The 24,692-nt window shown below is 43.5% G+C and overlaps 1 long non-coding RNA gene across 1 annotated transcript in view; it reads right to left on the minus strand.

Moving 5' to 3' along the window:
* LOC127183755 (uncharacterized) overlaps window positions 1-24,360 on the minus strand; it is a 50,302-nt gene extending 25,942 nt beyond the window's left edge. Inside the window, exon 1 of the long non-coding RNA XR_007830055.1 lies at window positions 24,202-24,360. This is a non-coding gene — a long non-coding RNA (uncharacterized LOC127183755). The remainder of the gene's footprint in view (window positions 1-24,201) is intronic.
* Window positions 24,361-24,692: the final 332 nt, after the last annotated feature.

Below are 24,692 nucleotides of genomic sequence, written 5' to 3' on the forward strand. Positions count from 1 at the left end.
GAATTCACATGGTAGAGAACTGAGCCCTCAACCTCTATCCTCCACATGAGCACCACCACACATCTGTATCACTAGATAGCTTAAATTTTACAGACTTGAGGTCTTTTGTTTTTTCTGTGCAGAAAAAAATAAATCAAACATGGTCTTAGAGGTTTTGAACGCACCTCAGAAAACGGAGGATACTAGTATGTAAAAAAGAAATCAGGGCCTTCCTTTGCAACATTAACGCCACACCCCCATAAAAACTCATGAAACAGTGGCATACTTAAAAGAAGAAGTGGTGCCACATAATTATGTGCTTATGGGCCATGATATTTACAAAGAAAACAGACTTCTGGAATATCACCAGCTGCATATTCTTAATTTTACTAATTATAGCTCAAGAATTTATAGCTCAAGAAACTTCAAGTCCTGAATATTATCAGAATATTATCATTGTATTAATTAAAAGCACATGTAAGAGATTAATAAGTACACACACATACACACACACATTAAATTCATATGCAAGGACAATGTTTTTCAGTTCCACCTTCAAGAACACCTTAATTTTTAAAAATTTCAAATATGGAAGACTGTGGACCAGAAAAGGGTTTGTGCACTGCCAAATGGCTCTCGCTAGGCCGTCCTTGTATAGGACCTTGGAAGGCAGCAGTGCTGAGAGGCACAGAGACCGTGAAAAGCATCTCCACAAGTTTCAGAGGGAAACAATAGAAGCAGCTGAGGTACAGGCCATTCTTGTGATATTCTGACAAAGAATGTGGCTGCTTCTGTCCTTGTCCTAAGAACTTGCCTGAGGCTAAATTTGAAGTAATGGACTAATTCCACTGGCAGAGATTTCAAGACAGTCTAATGCTGACTCTATCCCATGGTTACTAATAATCACTCTGAGGCAGGTTACAATAAAAAAGACCAAGGAGGCAGAAAGAAACGCAATGTGTACAGGTTGAAGAGAAAAAAGAACATCAGGAACAATGTTGCACCCAAGTCTTGTGCTGAAAGAAACAAGGATATTAGGGGGAGACAGATCTGCACCGGAATAAAGTGAAGGGTGCCGTCAGGGCAAGACCCCACCAGCTAAGCTCCTGAAAAGCCATGAGGGATTTTTCTGCTGCTAAAAAGAAACAATAAAAAGCCACTGCAAATATGATTGAAGAGGGCCAGCGTCCTTCCCAAACTAGCAGCCAAACCTGCCAGTGTCATCCAGGTGGTGCTGGCTTTAGAACTGTAAAGGACACATGAATAAGGAGTCATGCAATCATCCTTCATCGTGTAAGAGAACCACAAAAGCCAGAAATGCGGAGCCCTGAGAGGCCACTGTGTCAAGTTGCAGAAGCAAAGGTTGGGTTGCACTGGGATTCCCAAGATGTTAGAGGTGTCAAAGCCATGGGCTATCAGACAAGGAGAGCTGCAAAGCTAGAGGGATGGAACGCCATAAGACCTTCAAAACCAGGCGCAAGGCTACAGTGTTGGTGTCTCCTCCACTGAGTTTTTGTCTTGCTTTGGTCCACAGCTATTCACTAAGCTTTTCTTCCTTCCTCTCAGAACGGTAATGTCTGTTCTTGACACTGTGTGGTGGAAGTATGTAATTTGCTTTTTGAGTTTACAGGGATACAGTTAAGAGACTGCCTTGGAATCTCCAAAGAAATTGGATACTAGACTTTAAACCTTAGAACAGCAATGAGACTGTGAAAGATGTTGTGACTGCTACAGCTGCACTAGATGCATTTAGCTTATTGTGGTGGTTTGGATGAATGACACCCCGCCCCCAACTCTACCCCACAGTCTCAGCCATCAGCATGCTCATTCCTAGCTGATAGCCCTCACTGAAAAAATGTCAGCAGGGGCAGGCTTTGAGGTTTCAAAGGCCACACTCCATTCCTGGTTTGCACTCTGCCCTCGGTCCTGAGCTTCCAGCTCTAGTTGCCATGTCTACCTGCTACCATGTTTCCCCACCTTGATGGCAATGTACTCAGATCACTCTGGAACTGGAAGGTAGTTGTAAGGAGCAGTTGTCGACATGACTGTAATTGACATGCATTTCGGATCTGTTTTGTTAAAATATATTTGTATATGTAATATATAATACATATGTACACATACATATAGTATATATATTAAACAGATATTTGTGTCTCTTTTCTGTATTTTTTATAATGTAATGTAAAATTGATTATAGTAGTTATTGTGTTTCTTATGATACTAAAAATTAAGCATTATTCAAGGTACATTGCCATCTATTCTAAAATATACGAGTTTGTGACTATCCATAAGGTAGTTGTTTCATGTTAGGAAGAATTATGACCTGGTAATTGTTTTCACTTGGAAATTAGGTATGACATAAGGAAAAATGATTTTGTGTCAAGTTGACACGGATGAATCTGTGAAATCTGATTACAGTTATCAACTGGAATCAACTAAAACCCAAGCTTCTGGGCATGCCTGTATGGGACTTTCTTGAGGTGAGGTGGGAAGACCCACCCTAAACTGGTGCCACACCTTCTAGTTTTTTATTCGCCAATTTCAATTGTCTCCAAGACTCACTGCCTCTGTCTGCTAAAACAGGCCTAGTCCTGGAAGCTTCTAGCCTCTACACAATCTAACCTAGGCCTAGACTGTTTTCAGCCTCTGAGACTTTACTGCTTAATGAGCTCACCCTTACTTGTTCTTTTTGAGCTCTGGGCTGGCTGGTTCAACTCAGCTGTCCTGGCTCAAAATCTTCTCCTAGCTGACTTATTCAATCTAGTTTCTCCCTCGGCCTCTGAATTGCACTGCCTGGCCTCAAACTAACTCAGCAATCTACTTTAATCTGGCTCCTTCTCATTCTCTGGCTCCTTCTGTCATTGTCCCCCTTTAAGTAGCTTCCTCTTCCTCTCCCTGTGACAGTTGTGCATGTCCTATTCTGTCAAATCTCTCTGATGTGTCACTTTCTGCCATTCAATTAGAGATCACTTTCAAACACGGGGGCTTCCTTCTATAAGCCTTCTTTACATTCATTGCATGGGATTAGAGCTGTGTGCCACCACACCTGGACGTAAGCTTTTTTTTTTTTAACCTGAAACTTACTCTATACCAAGCTGGTCTTGAATGCAGATCTGCTTGCCTCTGCCTTGGGGATTAATAGTGTGTTTGTATCCCAGCCAGATCACACAGACATAGAGGGTCTTTGGATGTGATCTCTTGCAGCCATGTTCTGAATTAACATTCTTCTACAACTAGAGGCAGCCCAAATAAAATGACATTAAAGAAGGATGCTTTTGTTTCTGCCCGCTTGTCCTAACTCTTTCTAACCAAGTTCTTCTCTCCTTTTGCTGAGGCATCTCTTCACCAGGGTTACAACCAGCACAAACTGCAGACCAGCAGCTCTCCAGGAGTCCTCCAGAACGCCAATGCCAGAGTGGACCACTGTACACCAGCTTCATGCACTGAATGACTAACTACCAGACGCCAGCCTCTCCATGAACACTATCAGCTCCTTTATAGAACCCCAACTTAATGCAATAACTAAATTTATCTTTTTATTGAAATTAAAACTCAAGGGACTAACACTACTTATCTCATGACCAGAAACCTCTGGTAATTATAGTCCTCAGTAAGAATAATAAAAACCCTGAGCCTGAGAGCTGGTTCAGCAGGTAGAGGCATTAGCTGCACAAGCCTGGTGACCTAAATTTCATGCCTAGAACCTACATATCAATGCTACAAAAATGTCCTCTGACCTCGACACATGTGCCATGGCACAGACACACCCTCAATAATCAGATACATTTTTTGTTCCCCAAATAGAAAAAGTAGGAGCTGTAGCTATGGCTTGGTGCTCTAGAGCTTTTGTTGCTCTTGCAGAGGATTTGGAGTTGATTCCTAGCACCCACATGGTGGTTCCCAGTCATCCTTGCTCAGCTCCAGGGGATCTGATGGCCTTTCCTGACCTCCACAGGCACCAGGCACGAGCAGGGCACACATACATACAAGCAGGCAAAACATTCATACACATAGCAGTAAATATTTTAAAAATCGAAAACTACATACTGGGCTCCAAATATTGAAAGATGTTTAAGTTTAATCAGGGAAAAGCCTTCATGTGTACTAGCTAACAAAGAAGCTCACCTGAGAACAGCTACACATGGATCCGCATCTGCAGGCCTCTCACGGCCTCAACTAACTGACGCCTATCAAACACACAGACAAAGGAAACTGATCAGATCCCACACTACTAAGGAGTTTCAACTGAAATAATAAGGTTTCTTCTTTTATTTCAGTTACTTCCATAGCAGGCTCCCTCCTAAGGTCTGTAAGGTATAGTCACTATACACACATGTCCAACAAAATTGGGGGCAGGGGGAGCAATTCAAGATAGGGTTGCTCTGGTTGGCCTGGAACTTGTTCTGTAGACCAGGCTGGCTTCAAACTCACAGAGATCTGACTGCCTCTGCCTCCAAACACCATCACTACTCAGTCATTATTTTTAAAAATAATTGTGTTTAATTTTCAACTTACAATGTACTCTTATGTTAAAGAAAAAAATCAGACTTTAAAACAAGAACTGAGAGGTAAGATAAAAAGATGAAGGATATGGGCAGGGGTAAGAAGCCCCCCACCCAGCCCAAGTACACTCCAGCTTATTAATGACTGAATAAAGCCACCTAAATGGCATCCAGCCCTCTAATATGTAAATTTGAACCGATACAGATCTAGGCACAAATCCTGTTATCAGAGCTTTTGTTATCTACTTGACTTTGGGGTTGCAGAGCTCCTGACAGCTCAGTTTTCTCAACTATAAGATGGAAACCAGAATAATTCAGTAGAAATCCTTTTTAAACCATCTACCTTGGGGCTGGAGAGATGGCTCAGCGGTTAGGAGCACTGACTCCTCCTCCAGAGGTCCTGAGTTCAATTCCCAGCAACCACATGGTGGCTCACATCCATCTGATACCCTCTTCTGGCCTGCAGGTGTACATGCAGGCAGAGCACTGTATACATAATAATAAATAATTTTTTTTTAAATCTACCTTCCATTTGTAGAAACAAAGGTCTGCAGTTCCTCCCTGACTCCCACACCAGAAGACTGGCGCAGTCTTCTACATAAACTATCTTAGTGTCTCCACCCTTCTGCTCTTACCACATAAACAGGATGCTTAAGAAGAGCCAGCTAGCCGGGCGTGGTGGCGCACGCCTTTAATCCCAGCACTTGGGAGGCAGAGGCAGGTGGATCGCTGTGAGTTCAAGGTCAGCCTGGTCTACAAAGTGAGTCCAGGATGGCCAAGGCTACACAGAGAAACCCTGTCTCGAAAAACCAAAAAAAAAAAAAAAAAAAAAAAAAGAGCCAGCTATTGGCTCCCAAACCCACTCATGCCAACTTGTAACTATAATTAGGTAAACTGACGAATTACAAGCAGAGAGAGAGAGTTTCTATGAAAGGCTCAAAAAGACTGAAAGGCTAACTTTTTAAAAATTGGAGTGTATGTGTGTTGTGTCTGCCACAGCACACGTGTAGAAGTCAGAGGGCAACTCAGAGAAGTAAGTTCTTTCTTAGCACATGGGTCAAACGTAGGTCATAAGGCGTGATAAGCAGTCACCTTTCATTGGCCGAGCCATCCTGTTGGGTCCTGCCCATTTTTTACAGTTATTATAAAATTAGGTGACATGAGACAGCTTTAAAAGAACAGGAAAGGGGGGCTAGAGACATGGCTCAGAAACCAAGTTCAATTCCTAGCACCCATACCAGGTGGCTCCCAACGGCAGAACTCCAGGTCCACGGGGTCCAATGCTCCTATGGCCACCTCCATACACATGCAGCATAGACACACACATAAATAAAATGAACTCTTTTAAAAATACAGCAACAGAAGAGAGAGCATAAAAGTACACAGAAGCAGCGACAGTGGTGCTCAGGACACTGAAGCGGGAGACTCATCTCAAAACAAACACCTATAGGAGTGTGTACGTCATAATCTAATATGCAAACGTTACTGATGCTCTCTCCTTAAGAAAGGATACGACGAGGATACTCAATGAAGACTGCTAAAAAGGCAACCCAGAACTCTACTCAAAGGGCACAGACACAAAACAAACAAACAAGCAAGCAAGCCCTTGGCCTTATGCGGAGAAATTATTAAGAGGATATAGATTTCAGGAAAACTTTTAAAATATAGCTAGACTCAATGGCATGTGCCTATAGGCCCACCTACTCCAAGGGATGAGACAAAATGTTTGAGGTTATTCTAAGTAATACAGAAATAGCTCATTGTAAAATAAGCCTGTTTATGATTTCCCATGAACCTTTTTTGTTTTGTTTTGTTTTTTATAACATTGAACTTATCTTCATCTACATTACATTCTTATTTTTTCCTTTTTTTTTTTTTTTTCTTCAAGACAAGGTTTCCCTGTGTAGCCTTGGATGTCCTAGACTCACTTTGTAAACCAGGCTGGCCTCAAACTCACAGCAATCCGCCTGCCTCTGCCTTCCGAATGCTGGGATTAAAGGCGTGCGCCACCATACCTGGCTTTCCTTTTTTTTTTAAATTATGTTTCTTTTTTAACATATACATTTATATTATTACACATGAGTAAAATAAACTACATACAGTAGGAAGAAGCACGAGACAATCAGGAGTTATATAAATGTTACATTCATAGTGATTTGGCTATTTGTATTTGGCAAACTTGAAGTAAACATCTTTCCTATCTTGTTGGGTCTAAATTTCTGAATGAAAAGCACTATCTATCATATCTCATCTCTATTAACTTAAAACATCTATCTTGATTTAAAAACATCTTAACCCCTAACCATCTAAGCTTAATTTTAAGACTAAACTATCTGGTCTTCAACCTCATCAGAGACTTGAGTAGGAATAAAACTTAAATACCTGACGTGCAGGTTAGCAGTTTCCAAAATGAAAAAATGACTGAGACAATTTACTGCCTGAACAGTCACCCAACACTCTCTATAACATTGGAGCATCATCTTCAGCCTTCTGGCCCAATAGATCTGACATATTTGCAAGGCAGGACTATTAAGGACTTGCTTACCCTGTCTTGGCTAAGTTCAGCCATTGACTCTGCCTGCATCTAAGCTTGCCCATTTTTAGGCAGAATTCTGTCTGTGGTAGAAACAAGAACATTTTGCCCAGTGGCTGGTTTGCCACATTTGAAGCCATCTCCATAAGGAGTTTCTTTGATGCTTATCATCTTCTTTGAGGTCGGCTGGGTGTTGCCAGGAGTTAACCTGTCTTATTGTCAAATACTCTTTAGAATAATAAAAACATCTTTAAATGCCATATTCTGTAGGTCTCTGAAGCTTTTGAATACCTTGTTTAACTATTTTCCTTATGTACCTATAGAATATCTATCTGTTAGACTTAGGATAGATTATAGGTTCAATATATCATATATGAGATCTTTATATGTAACATTCAAAACTTTATGCTACTGTGAAGGCTAAATAAAGCAATGTACTTAAGTAAGCACAATGGCTACTACTTAACCACTAAATTTAAATTCTGTTGGAAGGCCAGAGATGCAGCTCAGTGGCAGAGCACTTGTCAGCATAAACATAGGCCTGGGTTTGAATTCCAGCACCACTTTAAAAAAAAAAAACTTATTTCATTTTAAGAGCTTTATTCTCTTTGGTTGTGCTCTGATGATCAGTTAGATGGCAGTGTGCTTGCCTAGCATGTCCAAAGTCTGGGGCTTAATCCTCAGTACTGTATTAATAGTGATGATGCACAGTGGTATTACACGTGATGTACATGTATTAGGCATGCTAGCACATACCTGGATCTTGGCTTTAAGAGGTGGAGGTGGGACAATCATAAGTTCAAGCAAGGTCAGGACGAGAAGATAGCTCAGTGGGTAAAAGTACTTGCTGCCAAGCTTAACAACAACCTGAGTCCCATCCACAGGACATACATGGTAGAAGAGGACAGCCAACTCTCAAACTTTGACCAGGACACTGTACCCTGACCACCACACAAATAAATAGATGAGAGAAAGACAGATAGATACATAGACAAATAAATGAAAAAAAAAAAAAAGCAATTTTCTTAAAGAAGTAGTTAAAGGTCATTCTTAGCTATATAGTGAGTTTAAGGCCAGTCAGGGCTATATAAGACTGTCACAAGCCGGGTGTGCTGGTGCTCACCTTTAATCCCAGCACTACAGAGGCAGAAGCAGGAGGATCTCTATGAGTTCAAGGCCAACCTGGTCTACAAAGAGAGTTCCAGGACAGCCAGGGCTAAAAAGAGAAACCCTGTCTCAAAAAACAAAAAACAAAACAAAACCCAAACAACAAAAAAGGAATGTCTCAAATGAAAAAAAAAAAGTATTTGTATCTCCTAAAACATGCATGAGAGTAAGAAGGAATGCAATTTCCTCATTTTCTAGTATTTCTGTACAGAAATATACAACATACTTCATATGCTGTTAGTCATGTAACTTCTGTGGGGACCATCAAAGCAGTCCAGGGTAATAACTGGAGGCAGCTGTCCTCCACTGCAAGGACAGGAACACAACAGTGCCTGCATACGCCAGCATGGCCTGGCGTCTCAAGATGACAAGAAGCAGGAGAAATGGGCGGGGTGCTGGCGCAGTAGCAATGGAGAAAGCAGGGGCTCCTGAGCAAGAAAGGCAGTGGGGCGGTCAAGGATTCAAACTGACGAGGTACTAGCCAAGACAAAGATAAATATAAGTATCTGGCAGTTCAACTTCTAGATCAGAATGGCTGAACACTGCACAGATATTAAACGGCTTTCCCAACCACTTAAAGGAAATATCACCTCTTAAAGTTCATGTCACTGTGACATTAAACCAACTTTACTCTTCATGGAAAAGCTTACATAAAGCAATGGCTCTATAATTAGAACACTGAGGTAAGTGCCTCTTTCAACTGCTAAGCTGGAAAGGACACTAGTAATCTAACAAGGACAGTAAACCATTAATAATACCATTCTTTTGAAAACAATTAGTCAAATGTTCCAAGTATTGATGGCCTTTGATCTAAAAAATAAAATCATACCTGGGAGTCTGGCCTAAAGTAACAATTACAAACATGAAGAAACCTTTATATCAAGGATATTTTCCATAACAGCAAACACTAAAATTGATAGACTGCTTCACAAAAACATTTAATATAGGCACAAGGACAACACTCAGTGGTATAGGACTTATCTAGCAGGTATAAGGCCTAGAGGTTCAATCTTTATAATGCAAAAAAGAAAATACACCTTGTTTTTTAAGGCAGCAAACAAAACTGAGCAGACACTGTAAATCAGGGTTTCTTAGACTGATTCCACTGGTGATCCCTTCCTGACCAAGAAATTTTAATGTGACCTCAGGTAAGCTACATTTATAAAGTAGGCATAAAAACCAAACAGTTACTGATACTAAATCATTCCAAAACAATTCTTTGGTGTACATATTTTGCCACTTATTTAAAGAGAAAGCAAATTTGCAGACTAATGAGATGAACGTGCTTGTTTACCTTTACATACCTAAGGGTTAGCTGAACAGTTCACAGTGCCATGATGCAGCCTCTTCAGTGTTTTGCAGGATTGACTGACAATTGTAATTTTATAATCATCAAAATGTAGAGCAAGTGAAGTCCTGAGTCAGTTTGTACTGTGCATGTGAGCACAAGCATGTTAAGAACTCTAATACCTTTGACCCACAGGAACAGCAAGACCTTCTCCAAAGCAGAGTACTACAGATGCTGACAGTGTGTACAGAGACACACTGCCTCCTCCTGAATGACTGAGGCCTGAGAGCCACCCCCTCATACAAGAAACACTCTCCTCATTCAGATGTACAATGCCCCACCCCATTCAGATGTATACACTAAAGGCCCTGACTTACTGGCTTCTGGTGCTACCTCCATTGGTGCTCAGCCCACATAAGCCCATATGTGTCTGATATTGCTGGTCATTCCCAATGGCCATAGTCAAGTCAATCCATCGCAAAGCCTTGCAGGATGAGGCACACTGATGCTGAGACAACCACCTGACATTGTGCACAGTGGCAGTGGTGTCTTCACTTCACTGCTGTTGCTGTGTATTGTGGGCCACTGTTCTATTCTTCAGTTTCTCTGACATAAATATGTTTAGGCCAGTTCAGTGTTTGTTAGAAGTTCTGCCCTACTCTCAAACCAAAATTCATTCAACTATCTACAAGGATTTATTCATTTCATTGTATATGCACAAATGTTTCATCTGTACCCTGTGTCTGCCTGGGACTCTTGGAGGCGAGGAGAGGGCACTGATCCCTTGGAACTGGAGTACAAAGGATTCTTAGCTGCCCAGGTCCTTTGCAAGAAAGAGCACCAAGTGTTCTTACCCATCCAGCCATCTCTCCAGCCCCATTTAACTTTTTTTTTAAATAAAGCTTAAGTCAGCAACTCCAGAATTTTCTTAATTTAGGCATTCTAACCCGATACAACTCAAAGATTTTCTAAGCTGATAGATCCTGAGGAAGGAAGGTAGGAAAATATTCAAAATCTGTTTTATAATGAGCCATTATGTTCCTGTAAGATCAAAGCCTTCTATAGGGACAGCAAGCGCCGTGCAACTGGTACCACAACAGCCTGCAGCCTGCAGCCTGAGCCATGGTGTTTTGGGGAGTACACACTGGCATTTCCTGGCACAACGGCCACACAATGTACAGTGAGTGTGCTACGTGTTCAGAGCAAAAGCCACACTGAAGGTGTGCTGTGTTAATAGACAAGCACTGCTTGCTTCTGAATTAAGCTTTGGTTGCTGCTCACTCAGAAACCTCTCACTGTTACCAAATGTCTTTTCAAAATCCATATAGCTATGTGATCCCATTTAATGTTATTCTGTACAATACTGCCTTTGCTTAAAATGATAGATAACAAGTTGGGTTACGGCCTGGAGAGATGGCCAGTGGTGAGTTAAGAGCACTGGCTGCTCTTCCAGAGGTCCTGAGTTCAATTCCCAGCAACCACATGGTGCTCACAACTGTCTATATCTATAACCCCATGGGATTCAACAAACACTGAACTGGCCTAAACATATTTATGCCAGAGAAACTGAAGAATAGAACAGTGGCCCACAATACACAGCAACAGCAGTGAAGTGAAGACACCACTGCCGCTGTGCACAATGTCAGGTGGTTGTCTCAGCATCAGTGTGCCTCATCCTGCAAGGCTTTGCGATGGATTGACTTGACTATGGCCATTGGGAATGACCAGCAATGACAGGCACATATACAGAACAGATGGGCTTGTGCCGGCTGAGCACTGATGGAGGTGGCACCAGAAGCCCAGATATATGTCCAGACCAAACAATAATATACATAAATAAATCAATCATTTAAAAAGAAGAGTTGGGACTATACATAACACGAAATAACTGTTTAAAAAGAAAAATATCTCCAAGCCTAGGGTGTTCGTTGAGTGGCACAGCTCTCACTTGTCATGGGAGTGACCATGGATTCTATCCCCAGGACCAAAGAAAAAGAAAACCTCCAAAACAATTAGTTTATTCATAATAATAGTATTTTCTCACCTTTCTGAATCTTCTTTGTCCTTACGTATGTCCACGCATCATTACCCTCTATCTCACACCCTTAACCTGAGTTGGAATGACACTCCCGCTGTCTCTAGAACACTTGAGCTCACTCCTGGAGGCACGCCTGGTCATCGTCGCCCCCAACTCCCCAGTTTTTACAAGTTATTCCATCCTTAGTTACTTTTGGCAGTTACTGTGGCAGTGATAACATACTCTGGCAAGAGCACTTAAGGGGAAAAGGGTTTACTTGTATCAGAACTGAAATTTACAGTCCAAAGAGTAGGAAGGTCACAGCTGCGGAGCTAGAGACAACATGTGTAACCCGTCAGGAAGGAGGAGAAAGAGGAGGAGGAAGGAGTGAAAGAGGAAGAGGAGGAGGAAGAGGAAGAAGAGAAGGAAGAAGAGGAGGAAGAGAAAGAGGAGGAAGAGGAGGAAGAAGAGGAAGAGGAGGAAGAGGAGGAAGAAGAGGAAGAGGACAAGGAAGAGGAGGAGGAGGGAGAGGAGGAGGAAGAAGAAGAGGAGGAAGAGAAGGAAGAAGAGGAGGAAGAAGAGGAGGAGGAGTGCTCAACTCACTTTCTCCTCATATACTACAGGGTCCTAGGCTGGGAAACAGTGCTACACACCATTGCAAGTCTTCCCACTTTAATTAACCTAATCAAAATAATTCCTCATAAACTAGGCATAGTGGCACATGCCTGTAATCCCAGCAATAGGGAGGCAGAGGCAGGTGGATCTCTGTGAGTCTAGAAAAGCCAAAGCTACACAGAGAAACACTATCTCAGAAAAATCAAATAGGAAAAAAAGTAATTCCTCCAAGATAAACCCAATTGCAGTAGCTGACACTAGAGATTAATAACCACCACACTGCACAAAACATTCATAATGCCATGTCAACAAGTTTGGTGGCCATGCATACCTTGGGCCCTCTAAAGATTTGCCATACATATTGACATTAAAGGCCCTAGAAGTTCTGTGGTCTCTGTGTGATTGATTCTCTATATAAGACATACCCTCTCTCCCAAGCTCCCTAATGCTAATCATTTAGGCTTCTGATAAACGTCACTTTTTCCAGAGATCCTTTCTTAAGGCGTCCTCCCAATCCAGGTAACAGTCCCCAATGAAACTTCTTCTGAATCTTCCAAACAAGATGTTCAATACCCACTAGTAAGTGTAATAGTCAACTATTTTTTTCAAAATTTGTATTTAGTTATGAGGGTGGGGTGATGGAGTGTATGCCACACCCAGCTGCCGGCAGTAGCAGTTGTGAGCTGCCTGGTAATGGATGCTGGAAACCAAACTGTGGCCCTCTGGAAACACAGGATCTGCCCATAATCACTGAACCATCTTTCCAGCTACAACCTTTTTTGTTGAGGCATGTAAGATATGAAAACAATGTAAGAGAAAATGGCAGTCACTCACTGTGCCCACTAGTCAGTACACTGGTTCATGGTCTCAACTGCTCAGTGCCCACGTCTTTCCAGCACTAACTTAGAATAAAAGGCCTATGATCTGAGCTACTCAAAAGGACCAAGACTACCAGGGCTACAGTGGGAGGCAGAAATCCCAGGACAGAAATGGATGGATCTGGATAAGGGGCCAACTTCCACGATTCACTGGAGCAAGGGAAAGTACTAGCCAGCATTACACCGTAGATCAGTGTAATATCAACACAATTAAATCAACTAACTCCTGATTATCCAAATCTCTTAGATGTATTTATTTTGTTTTATGTTTATGAGGGTTTTGCTTGCTTACATGTATGCCTGAAATGCCTGGTGCCCAAGGAGTTCAGAAGCAGACACTGGATCCGCGGGAACTGATGGCTGTGAGCCGCAGTGTAAGCACTAGGGATCAGACCTGAGTCCTCTGCAGGAGCAACAAGTGCTCTTAGCAGCTGAGCACCTCTCCACCCCTGCTTATCTGAGTCCGACAGCAGAAGCTCTTCCTCCCTAACCTCCGTCACTATCTGCAGATTTTCTTTGCTCCTGTCTAAGAAGAGCTAAAGTTAATGCAAAATCGCAGAAACTCCTTCCATATGAGCCCTAAGTTATCAACAAATACATACATTGTGTTTATTTATAGAGATATATGCATTCTATGTATATTCACATATAAGTATACATTATAATATATATAATTACACTGGAATCGTTACCTTTTCAGTAATCTATTTCAGCCAGCAACCATGGACCTGTTATGTGTACATTTAATTGTACAAGTATATAAACATTAATAGCAATTCTAAAGCAACTGTAGCCAATAAAAAGAATCTCACACATATTTGGGGTTTGAATTCCATTGCTACCTTTTACCAGCTCTGTCTCTGAGGCTTAACTTCCAAAACTCTAAAATACATAGAAATGCCACAAAGATTAAACTAAAATCATGAAAGTCAGACATGGTGGCTCATGCCCCAAATCCCAGCCTGAGAGACAGCCTGAGGCAGAGTAACTAGCCAGCTGGGAGAGGATACAGAGTAATGGGGGGGTGGGGAGAGGGAGAGGGGGAGAAAGAGAGAAGGGGGGGAAGACACGCAAGAGGATTGTGAATTCAGAGCATGAGCTACATAGCAAGAACCACTGTGAAAACAAAACAATAAGAGACCCTCATTTCAGAGAATGTTCTGAGGACTTGCAAGATGGCTCAGTAGGTAAAACCTGAATGTAATCCTTGTGACCCACTTTGGAAGGAGCTGTCTCTGACGCACGCGCAGAGTGTGTGTGTGTGTGTGTGTGTGTGTGTGTGTGTGTGTGTGTGTGTTTGTGTCAGAGAGAGAGAGAGACAGACAGACAGACATATTCACAAGTAAATTATTTAATAAAAAAAAAAATCATTGAGATCTTGCAGTGCTTATACTGAACAAAGCCCTGGGTTCACTCCCTAGCTCCACCAATATGGAGAGATGGAGAGAGGGGAGACTTTTTCTGAGACAGCAACTGATCCCAAGCTAGGCAGTGAAACACACCCAACCTCATGGAAGGCTGAGGCAATGGGCTACCAAGAACAGAGTTCAGGCAGTAAAGCATTTTCCAGGCATATGCATGGCCCTAGGTTCAATTCCCAGTGTCTCTCTGTCTCTGTCTCTGTCTCTGTCTCTGTCTCTCTCTCTCTCTCACACACACACATACACACACGTCATCAACAAGATGACTTGTTTATATATATTAAAAAAAGCCAAAATCCTTGCAAATTTAATAGATAAAACAAGACTTTATAGACAAAGATTTTTCTACTTGTAAAAGCAATATTTTAGGCTGTTTCCCTAAATATTTGAGGGTACTCATCCAACTCATTTGCCATTGGGAATACTTGCTAGAAAATAAAACCTGCATTATTTTTTTTTAAATATTTTTTATTTAATTTTAATTTATATGTGTTGGTGTGAGGGTGTCAGATTTTGGAGTTACAGACAGTTGTGAACTGCCATGTGGGTGCTGGGAATTGAACCCGGGTCCTTTGGAAGAGCAGGCAGTGCTCTTAACCGCTGAGCCATCTCTCCAGCCCAAAACCTGCATTATTAAAATAAATGAATTACATATGATTTTTTTTTTAAGTATCCCATAAACAATTATATGCAGAAGTCTTTGCCAACACCATGTTTAATATCTAAGGTAGCAAAACCTCCGGACACTTAAACTGCTTCAACTTAACCTCAACATTTTATTCTAGGTATCCCAATACAAATTCAAGGATTTCTATAATCATCCAACTTTTTAAAATTACCCAAGCGCCAGGCGGTAGTAGCACACGCCTTTAATCGCAGCACTAGGGAGGCAGAGGCAGGCGGATCACTGTGAGTTCGAGGCCAGCCTGGTCTACAAAGTGAGTCCAGGATAGCCAAGGCTACACAGAGAAACCCTGTCTCGAAAAAAAACAAAATAAATAAATACCCAAGCTATAAAGCACTCAAAGGAAACTAACGCCACAACTTAATTCAGCAGCCTAGGCTAAGCCTGTGTCTTAAAGCCCTGTGCCCTTCCCACCCTCCTGGACAAGGACTCAGTGAGCTTCTCATCTAGACTGTTGGCATCTGTTAATGGCGGCTCTGTATCCTCAGGAGGACTTCTGTGGCTCTGCCTGTATCACTCACTATGCACAGTGCTTCACCCTTCCCCTTCCCTAGAAGCCATTTTGAATACTAGTATTTATTTGCACAGGATTTACTTGCCACAGTGAATAAAAAGGCTCTCCTCACCTGAGCATCAGCGATCTTTGCTGCATAAGGGCGAAGGAGAGGCAGCTCCTGCTGTTTCCCCACATCACAGGCAAGCTACTTATCTTGTTGGCTGATAACATAGTGATGGCTTAAAGCAGCTCCCAACAGCATCTCCAAGCCACCAGTTCACCATGTCTCTTCTGGGAGTCTAAGGAACAGCCTCAACCGCCTGAGGGTAGTCTGCGCTGCGGCTGCAAGTACTAACAGGGAAAGACAGGGCTAAGCTCCACAGTGTTCAGGGTCACCATGACCTTCTCCAGGGGACCAGGGCAGAATGTACCCTGAAACTAACTTGAATGTGCATAAATGTGTAAGGCCAACACTCTTCTCCAACACCTCCAAATACTATCTAAGCCAAGACTTTCAGATTTCACAAAGCCACCACGCTTTAAAGGGGATAGAGACCAGCATAGTACTGCTAACTCTTAGTCTGCCAAGAACACACATACACACACATGCATACACACACACACACACTCATACACACAAAAACATAACACATGCATGCATACAAGCACACACATACACACACATGCATACACTTATGTGCACACACATATACTCACACACGCTCCTGCCAGGAATGTGGCTCACTCCTATAATATAAGCCACTGAGAGACAAGGGAGAGAATCATGTGTTTCAGGCAGTCACGGGCTAGAAGAGGTTCAAGACCATACTACATGAAAGGCTCCCTGAAAAAAAAAGAAAGCAAACCAATCATTCAATCATTGTTATTCATCAAAAAGCTAATGTATTCACTTCAAAATTAGGAAACAATAATTTCAGAAAAAAAGATTATCTTTTAAAGTCAATAGATTTAGTCTTAAAAAGCAGACTACATTCTCATTTCACAGTCTATGACAACAGTGTGACAGATTGCCATGACGCCAGCACACACTTCAATATGTGAGAACCATAGCTCTAATTGGCTAGGGCCCTCAAGGGAACAGGCCAGCAACAGAACACATTAAAAACCTCTTCAATGGCAAGGGACAGAAGCCTGGAGGAAGTTTGGGGATTCTCCCAAAGTCACAGCTCAACAAGTGTAACTCCGATGTATGCATCCCAGAGTCAATTCCGAAGCACCAAGCTGAACTTTTCCAGTGGCATACCATCCCACTTTCATCCAGCCCCTTTTGTGACCAATGATGACCACAGCATTTCCCAGACAGCTGGTGGGAGTGAGAGATGCATGCTTGGCCATTACTCAAAGCTAAATGGAACTCCTGACCTTTGCCTCATTAATACCAAGCTCAGTGAAACTAAACCAAGCAGCTCAGACAAAGCTCACTCCCACAACACCCTGCTGCAGGACTCTTTGGAAGTCCCCTAGTGCTTGTGATAACAACGAAAAACATAGTCTAGAAAAGCAAAAGGAAGGTCTTAATTCTAAAGACAAAAATAAATGATTCTACAGCAACTCTGACTAAAAACAAACATGTCTTTTAAAAGCTACAATGCTGAGACTCATTCTGCAAACTATTACAATCTTCTACGTGTAAAATACAATTTCTTCCTATTTAACTATTTAAAAAGCAAAGACAAAATCCCACAGATTCATAGCTCTTAAGTTGTCAAAGTAGGGGCTGGAGAGATGGCTCAGCAGTTAAGAGCATTAGCTGTTCTTCCAGAGGACCAAGTTCAATTCCCAGCCCCCACAATGCAGCTCATAACCATCTGCAACTCAAGTTCCAGTGGCTCTGACTCCCACATACAGAAATACATGTAGGCCAAACACCAAATGCACGTTAAAAACAACAACAACAACAAAGTAGCCAAAGTAAAACAATCTTTACATATTTGATACACAGAAGTGTCTTATTCTTTCATCTCTCTATGGTAATCAGAGCATTTGAATAAAGTTATTCCTGTTAATTAAAAATACTTCTACTGGGCTGGATAGAAGCTTGGAGGTGCATCATCTATCTGAGATGCCTAAAAAGTTGAGAGCCAGAGGGGAAAAATATATAGCGCAAGTTTTGGTTTCTTTAAAAACTCAGTTATGTTATGTAAATAGGTTTTTGTTTTAATCCTAAATGTGAGATGCTTTTAGTTTGTCCTCTGCTGATAACAGTCTCACGTGACTTGGAGAGGGGGCATGGTCCTTGCCAGTTAGAGTTGGTTTAAGTCTGAGGACTCAGAGAGGGTATAAATATCAGAGCTCAGAAAGAGGACTGGGAGACAGGAAGAAAGGCTGCTGGTTCGCTGGACTGCTGGACATCCTGACAACTGAGATTAACCCTCTTTCTCTCCTACTTGGGGGGGGGGGGGGGGAGGAGGGGTTGTGGAAGGAAGGTAGAGGCATTAAGGAACCCCAAATAAAACAGCCTAAAAACTATTTTATATATAAATACCATTTTTTTTCTTTACAAAAGGCAACATTAACTATATTAACAGTCACTGTAATGAGAGGCACAAGTAACGTCTTTGAATATCAGAGGTTCTTTTTTTTTCCCCCAGAGGTTCTTAATATCAAAATAAAATAAAAGTCATACACACAAAAAAATAAATGAAGCCGGTGGTGGTGCACACCTTTAATCCCAGCACTTTGGAAGTAGAGGCAGGCTTGAGTTTGAGGCCGGCTTGGTTTACAGATCAAGCTCCAGGAAAGCTAGGGCTACACAGAGAAACCATGTTTGAAAAAACAAAACAACAAAAACAAAAACAAAAAAAGAAAAACAGACAGACCACATCATTACCTCCAAATCCTCACACAGCACTCACAGACAAATGCCCAAAGAAACAACTAACTATGGCTATAAGGTAATCAGCCTGACACTCTGAGCCAATGAGTCTCAAACAGCAGCAATGATACTACAATAATCTTGCTAGCTCTTGGTTCCGTTGTTTCTTGTTTGAGGAGGTTGTAAAAGGGGGTGTTTGTTTTGGAGATTGGGTTTCACATAGCCTAGACAGGCTTCAACTCCAGTGTAGTTGAGGATGACCTTGAACTTCTAACCCTCCTGCCTCCATTTCTTGAGTGCTAGAGTTAAAGACACCTGGTATGCAATGCTGGGGATCGAACCTACAATCCAGGGCCTCAAGCATGCTAGGTAAAAGCTCTAACAGTTAAACTACTTCCCCAGCCTGCCTCGAATGGATTTTTCTGTTGTGGTTGTTGTTCAGTTGGTTTGGCTTTTTTAAGACAGGGTCTCTCTATGTATCCCTGGCTGTCCTAGAACTCACTATGTAGACCAGGCTGTCCTTGAACTCACAGAGATCTGCCTGCCTCTGCCTCCCAAGTGCCGGGATTAAAGGCATGCACCACCATGCCCAAGTTCAAATCAATTTTTAAATTTTTGTTTTGGGGGGCTCTGTTCTGTCGTTTTTGAGCTAGGAACTCACTATGTAGCCCTGGCTGGCCTAGAATTCACAAAGATCTCCCTGCGGCTGCCTTCTGAATGCTAAAATTAAAGATGTATACTACCACAGCCCACTGGATTGTTTTTAAACTAGATTTCTTTAGTGTGGGACTGTGTGTGTGTCCCGTCAATAAGAGGGCAGGTCACCACGGCCTGCATGTGGAGATTGGAGAATACCCTGCAGAGTTGGTTCTCTCCTTCAAGCATGTGGTGGCAGGAATCCACCTTGGGTCATCAGATGTGGCGCAGGCACCTCACCTGCTGAGTCATCTGGACAGCCCCTTAACTGGAATTTTAATGAACAAATTTCCTTCTACTCCATTGAAGGGCCCAGATTATCAAATTCCTTACTCACTGCATAAAACTGTCTATGTACTGTTCTTTTCCTTCTAGTTTAAACAGATGCCAGTTAAACGCAGGCTTGGAATTGCTGCTGTTGCTTTGGGTTTCTTTTCCCTTGGCACAGATTCAACTAGTATATGGATCTGAATAATCTGTATTTTCCCTGTATCTAGATATGTCTAGCTCTGACCACTCTCTTGAACTGCAAACCTACATTTCAAAAAGCCTCAAATAGTTCCAATATGTAAGGATGTTAAACACACAAAGAAACAAAAGAGAAAAAGAAAAGAATAGAGCCTCTGCCTGCTGGGCCTGGAGCACACTGATGATCATGGCTTCTCTGGACATTAAGGCGGTCCGAATGATGCAAGTCCTCACTCACACTCCTAGGAGCAGTACCACCACCACCATCATCCAGGGTTACAAAGCATGACTTTCCATGTCTGCCTGTCCACACCTCTCCTTCCAGGCCTTTCCTACTCAGCGCGAGGCCTGCTGAGTCTCTGTTCTCATCCCACTAGCATCACTCTCGGTATGCACAGTAGTTATTAATAGCTTGCTGTAATAAGTCATTCTCCATATTAAACTATCACAAGGTACACACTCTCCTTTCCTTCAGAATGTTGAACTTCCACATACAGCACCTAAACAATGCTCCACTACCCAGCTTCTTCTTAAAGGGCAAGCTCCCTCTCTAATTCCAGCGTAACCCACCCAGGCCGTCCACCCCACTAACATCTGTCTACACCACCCAGGCCGTCCACCCCACTAACATCTGTCTACACCATCCAGGCCGTCCACCCCACTAACATCTGTCTACACCACCCAGGCCGTCCACCCCACTAACATCTGTCTACACCACCCAGGCCGTCCACCCCACTAACATCTGTCTACACCACCCAGGCCGTCCACCCCACTAACATCTGTCTACACCATCCAGGCCGTCCACCCCACTAACATCTGTCTACACCATCCAGGCCGTCCACCCCACTAACAAACATCTGTCTACACCATCCAGGCCGTCCACCCCACTAACATCTGTCTACACCATCCCTCACTAACATATGTCTACAACCATCCAGGCCGTCCACCCCACTAACATCTGTCTACACCATCCAGGCCGTCCACCCCACTAACATCTGTCTACACCATCCAGGCCGTCCACCCCACTAACATCTGTCTACACCATCCAGGCCTTCTGGCCCACTGATGGCTATCTACACCATGAGCCTTTTCAGCTCCAAAACTGCCCTGCCCTTAATCTGAAAGGTCTTTTTCCCCACCAAGTCCTAAGTCCTGAGTCTTTGTTTCAGAAGAATTTACCCCTCCGTCACCAACTAATTTAAGGTTTTGTGTTTAAGAGCAGGGTGTGGTGGTGCATGCCTCTCACTCCTGTAATCCCAAGCACAGGAGAATACAGATCAGAAGTTCGAGGTCACACTTGACTGCAAAGTGACCCCTGCGCCTACCTTAGATATAGAAGACCGTGTCTCAAAAATTGCGCTAAGTAAATAAAAAGGACACAAGTTTATTGGGAAGTAGCACCATCAAGTAGAAATACCAGCTTTCCCACAAAGCAGATGTGGCTTCAAAAAGAGACTGTTATGCTCGCCACGTAACTGTAGGAGAAGTTACTAAACATATTTGAGACTCAGTATCCTGACTATTATGAGAGATGCCTACACAGTGAGACCCTGTCTCAAAAGAAAGAAGCTTCTATGTTGTTGAAAAAACATACCTATCATAGAACTAAGTGCCCAATAAATAATAGCTTTGGCCTCCCCTTATGAGTATTACCATCTCTCTCCGGTTTTCTTTGTCGACTTAAGCTAAAACAAACATTTTCCTTTTGTACAACCCCAAACTTTAGATAAGCCCACCCACATCTGTTTGTTTTGAGAGTCTTCGCCTGCTGTGAGAAGGGTCCCCTGGTCAGCAGCTAACCATCACCTTCCTGCCCCTCCTCCTGCCGCTGCATGCATTCACCACACCCGACCAGACACTTATTTATACTATAAACTTCTGTACAAATTATCTTTTTGTTGTTTTCAAGACAGGGTTTTTCTGTGTAGCCTTGGCTGTCCTGGACTTTCTTTGTTGACCAGGCTGGCCTCGAACTCACAGCAATCTGCCTGCCTCCGCCTCCCAAGAGCTGGGATTAAAGGCGTGCGCCACCACCGCCTGGCCTTGTACAAATATCTTAAACCCTTACTAGATCCAAATTTCTAAAGAGCAGACTTCATCCTTGTGAGTTAGAGTGCCTAGCACAGTATTTTTCATGAAGCACTCAACACCTCCCTCCAAATTAATTCCCAATTCAAAGGAGATTTAGTGTTCCTAGACAGTGCAATTCTTTATGATTTCAACACACCCAGGAAGATTATCAAAACATGAATCCTAAGTATTAATGGCTTTGTCTTTATTTTTCCCTACATAATTCCCTAAAAGAGCCTAATACATAGAAAATGCTCAATATCATTTGAATTGACTTGAGAAATAGTTAAAGTTTACAAGGCCTGAAAGTATCTGATTTTCACCAATTTCCTTTTTTGCTTTATAACTCCCATAGTTTTTCCCTTCAAAATACATTGTATCAGTGCAACTCCATAAGCAAATCTAACTTGACTCATTTTCAAGACTCTAATTCAACCTCCCAATCTTAGGCTCTGAACAAGTGAGTACTTCAAACACATAAGAGGACACACTTTCTAGCAAAATCTAAAAGCTGTACAGCTTACCTTCACTCACATTTTCCCCACAAGCTTAAAAAAATACACCTCCCTTTATTGTTTAATACCAACAACCGTGACATAGACTTGCAGGGCTGGAGAGATGGCTCCATGTACAGTGCTTGCTGAGCATGCATGAGGTCCCACACTGGCAACTCCAGCATCCATGTAAACGCTGGGTGCTGGGGCATGTCTGTAAAGCCTGGACCGGGATTGAAGGACACAGAACAGAACAGACACAGGAGGATCCCTGGGCCTTGCTGGTCAGGCAGCCAAGGCAAAACCTCAAGCTCCAGGCATGCGGAGACCCTGTCTCAAAATTGATGATGATGATGAAGATGATGAAGAAGAAAAAGGAGAAAAAGAGAAGGAAGAAGAGACATAATCTAAGAAGGCACCCGATGTGAACCACCTCTGGCATTAGAAAAAAAAATTTTTTTTTCTTTCAGTTTTTCAAGACAGAGTTTCTCTGTGTTATCTTGAGTGTCCTGGACTCGTTTTGTAAACCAGGTTGGCTTTGAACTCATAGCAATCCACCTGCTTCTGCCTCCCAAATGCTGCTGGGATTAAATGTGTGCATCACCATGCCTGGCAGAAAAAAAAAATTTTTTTTAAATGAAATACATTTTCCTTCGCATAGACAGTTCATGGAACTCGTCACTTCAGACTATGTCCCTCATTCGTGATATTACCTTCTCTTCTGGTAGTGGAAGGAGAATGGCATAAGTACAAGAAAGAGATAGACACAAACAGACAAAACTCTAAATAAACACTAACATAAGCATAAGAAGCACAGATAATGTCACTGGTTTCATGACGATGACTTGTGTATACTTGACACTGCAACAACACAGGTCATTTGCAACAACAACAACAACAACAAAAACTTTCCGATTATAATTCAAAACTCATTGGAAGTGGAAAATACCTTCATTACGTCCTACAATCCTCTCACCGGTAGTTTATTACCTACACTCCGTTTACTAAGAGTGCCTACAAGAGTTTCTTCTCTAGGAAATTCTCGGTTTATTCTAGCTAAACACTTAATACGTTTAAATCAACACACACCTCTTGTCCAGCTGTGGGAATGTCCACTTTGCGACATCAGCTGGATGACACAGAGAACCTCTGAGGAGAAACAGTACATTTTCTTTAAGCTCAAGAAATGACAGTTCCAAGTATGAAAGGCTGGGGTAGAAAAAGAGTTTTCCAGCCCTTTACAGTCAACTTGTGCAACGTCCCGAATGACGTTGGATAAGCACAGGAATTGGGAAGGCTCGTTCGAGAATAGCATCATTTTTTTTTCACGTCAGCAAGAACACCGGGAAACTCAGCTGAATCTACGATTCTCCTCAAATCTTTGTTTTGAAGAAGCCCGACAGTTTCAGCTTTCAAGTGAGTACAGACCCTTGAAAGAACGCCACTGCCTCAGTGACCGACCCTACTCAGGCGATCCAGAACCAGTTAAGTTAGTGTCAAGCCGAGTCCAAATCGAACCCAGGCGCCCCTGACGCACGTTTGGATGAAAAGCCCCGCACAAGATCGCCAAGCATCCACACAGGGAGCGCTCCACCCTCGGGCTGAGACTACACCCGTGGGACACAGGATAATTACTGAGCTGGGAAGGGGGGTGGGGTGGGGGGACCGACAGACCCAAGAGGCGACGAAAGTCGGACACTGATGTCCAGTGCAGCCTGGCTGTCCGGGTCCCCAGGGCCTGGGTCCACAGACCCCACAGCAGAGGCGCCGAGTCCATTTGCTCCAGCAGAGAAGAGAGGGGTCGCGGCGCGGGTGGCCGGGCCCCGCTCCGGAGCCCCCCTGTGCGGCCGCAGCTCCGGGGGGACCCGCTCCCGCCGCGCCCCGCCCACCCCGCGGCCCCACGGCGCGCCTCCTCCCGGCCCGCGGGGCCCGCGCGCTCCGCCGCGGTCGACGACCCCCTTCCCGGACCCGGACAGCTGAACCTGCAGCGGACAGCGGGGACCGAGGCTCGCCCGCCCGCCGCAGGGCCGGCTCGGCTTCCCGGGCCACTCACCGTGGGTACGAAGGCGCTTGCGAGCGCGCGGGGTGGCGGCCGCGGAGCTCCGCGATCTCTCCGCCACCAGAAGCCCCGGACTCGGAGCCGACGGAGCCTGGGCGGCTGTGTCTTCAAGGCCTCTCTCCGGCCCGAACCCTAGACAAGCACTTCCGGGGGAGCCGGGGAGGGCTGGGTTTTGGCACCGGAACTGCTCCCAGGACGGAGCTGCCAGAACTCCCGGGTGGGGCGGGGCCTCTGAGCCTGGCGCCCTCGGCCCCGCCCCCTACCCGGCTCCTTGCTAACCCTTGTGGCCCCGCGGCCCCCCAGGCTACTACTTGCACTCCTAATTTTAACTGCTTTTAGGATTGCTCCCCTCCAGCAACCTAATTCTACCGAGGCTCGAGACTAGTTTAGCCCAGCCTAGTGCATTCACCCAGCTTGCCCAGGGTCCTGCGGTGATACCCTCACTCGGCTCTGTCTCGTTTAAAAAACGCAGTTGATGCAGCCGG

This window comes from Acomys russatus, chromosome 31 (assembly GCF_903995435.1).
Source record: "Acomys russatus chromosome 31, mAcoRus1.1, whole genome shotgun sequence".
In the NCBI taxonomy this organism is placed as follows: Eukaryota; Metazoa; Chordata; class Mammalia; order Rodentia; family Muridae; genus Acomys; species Acomys russatus.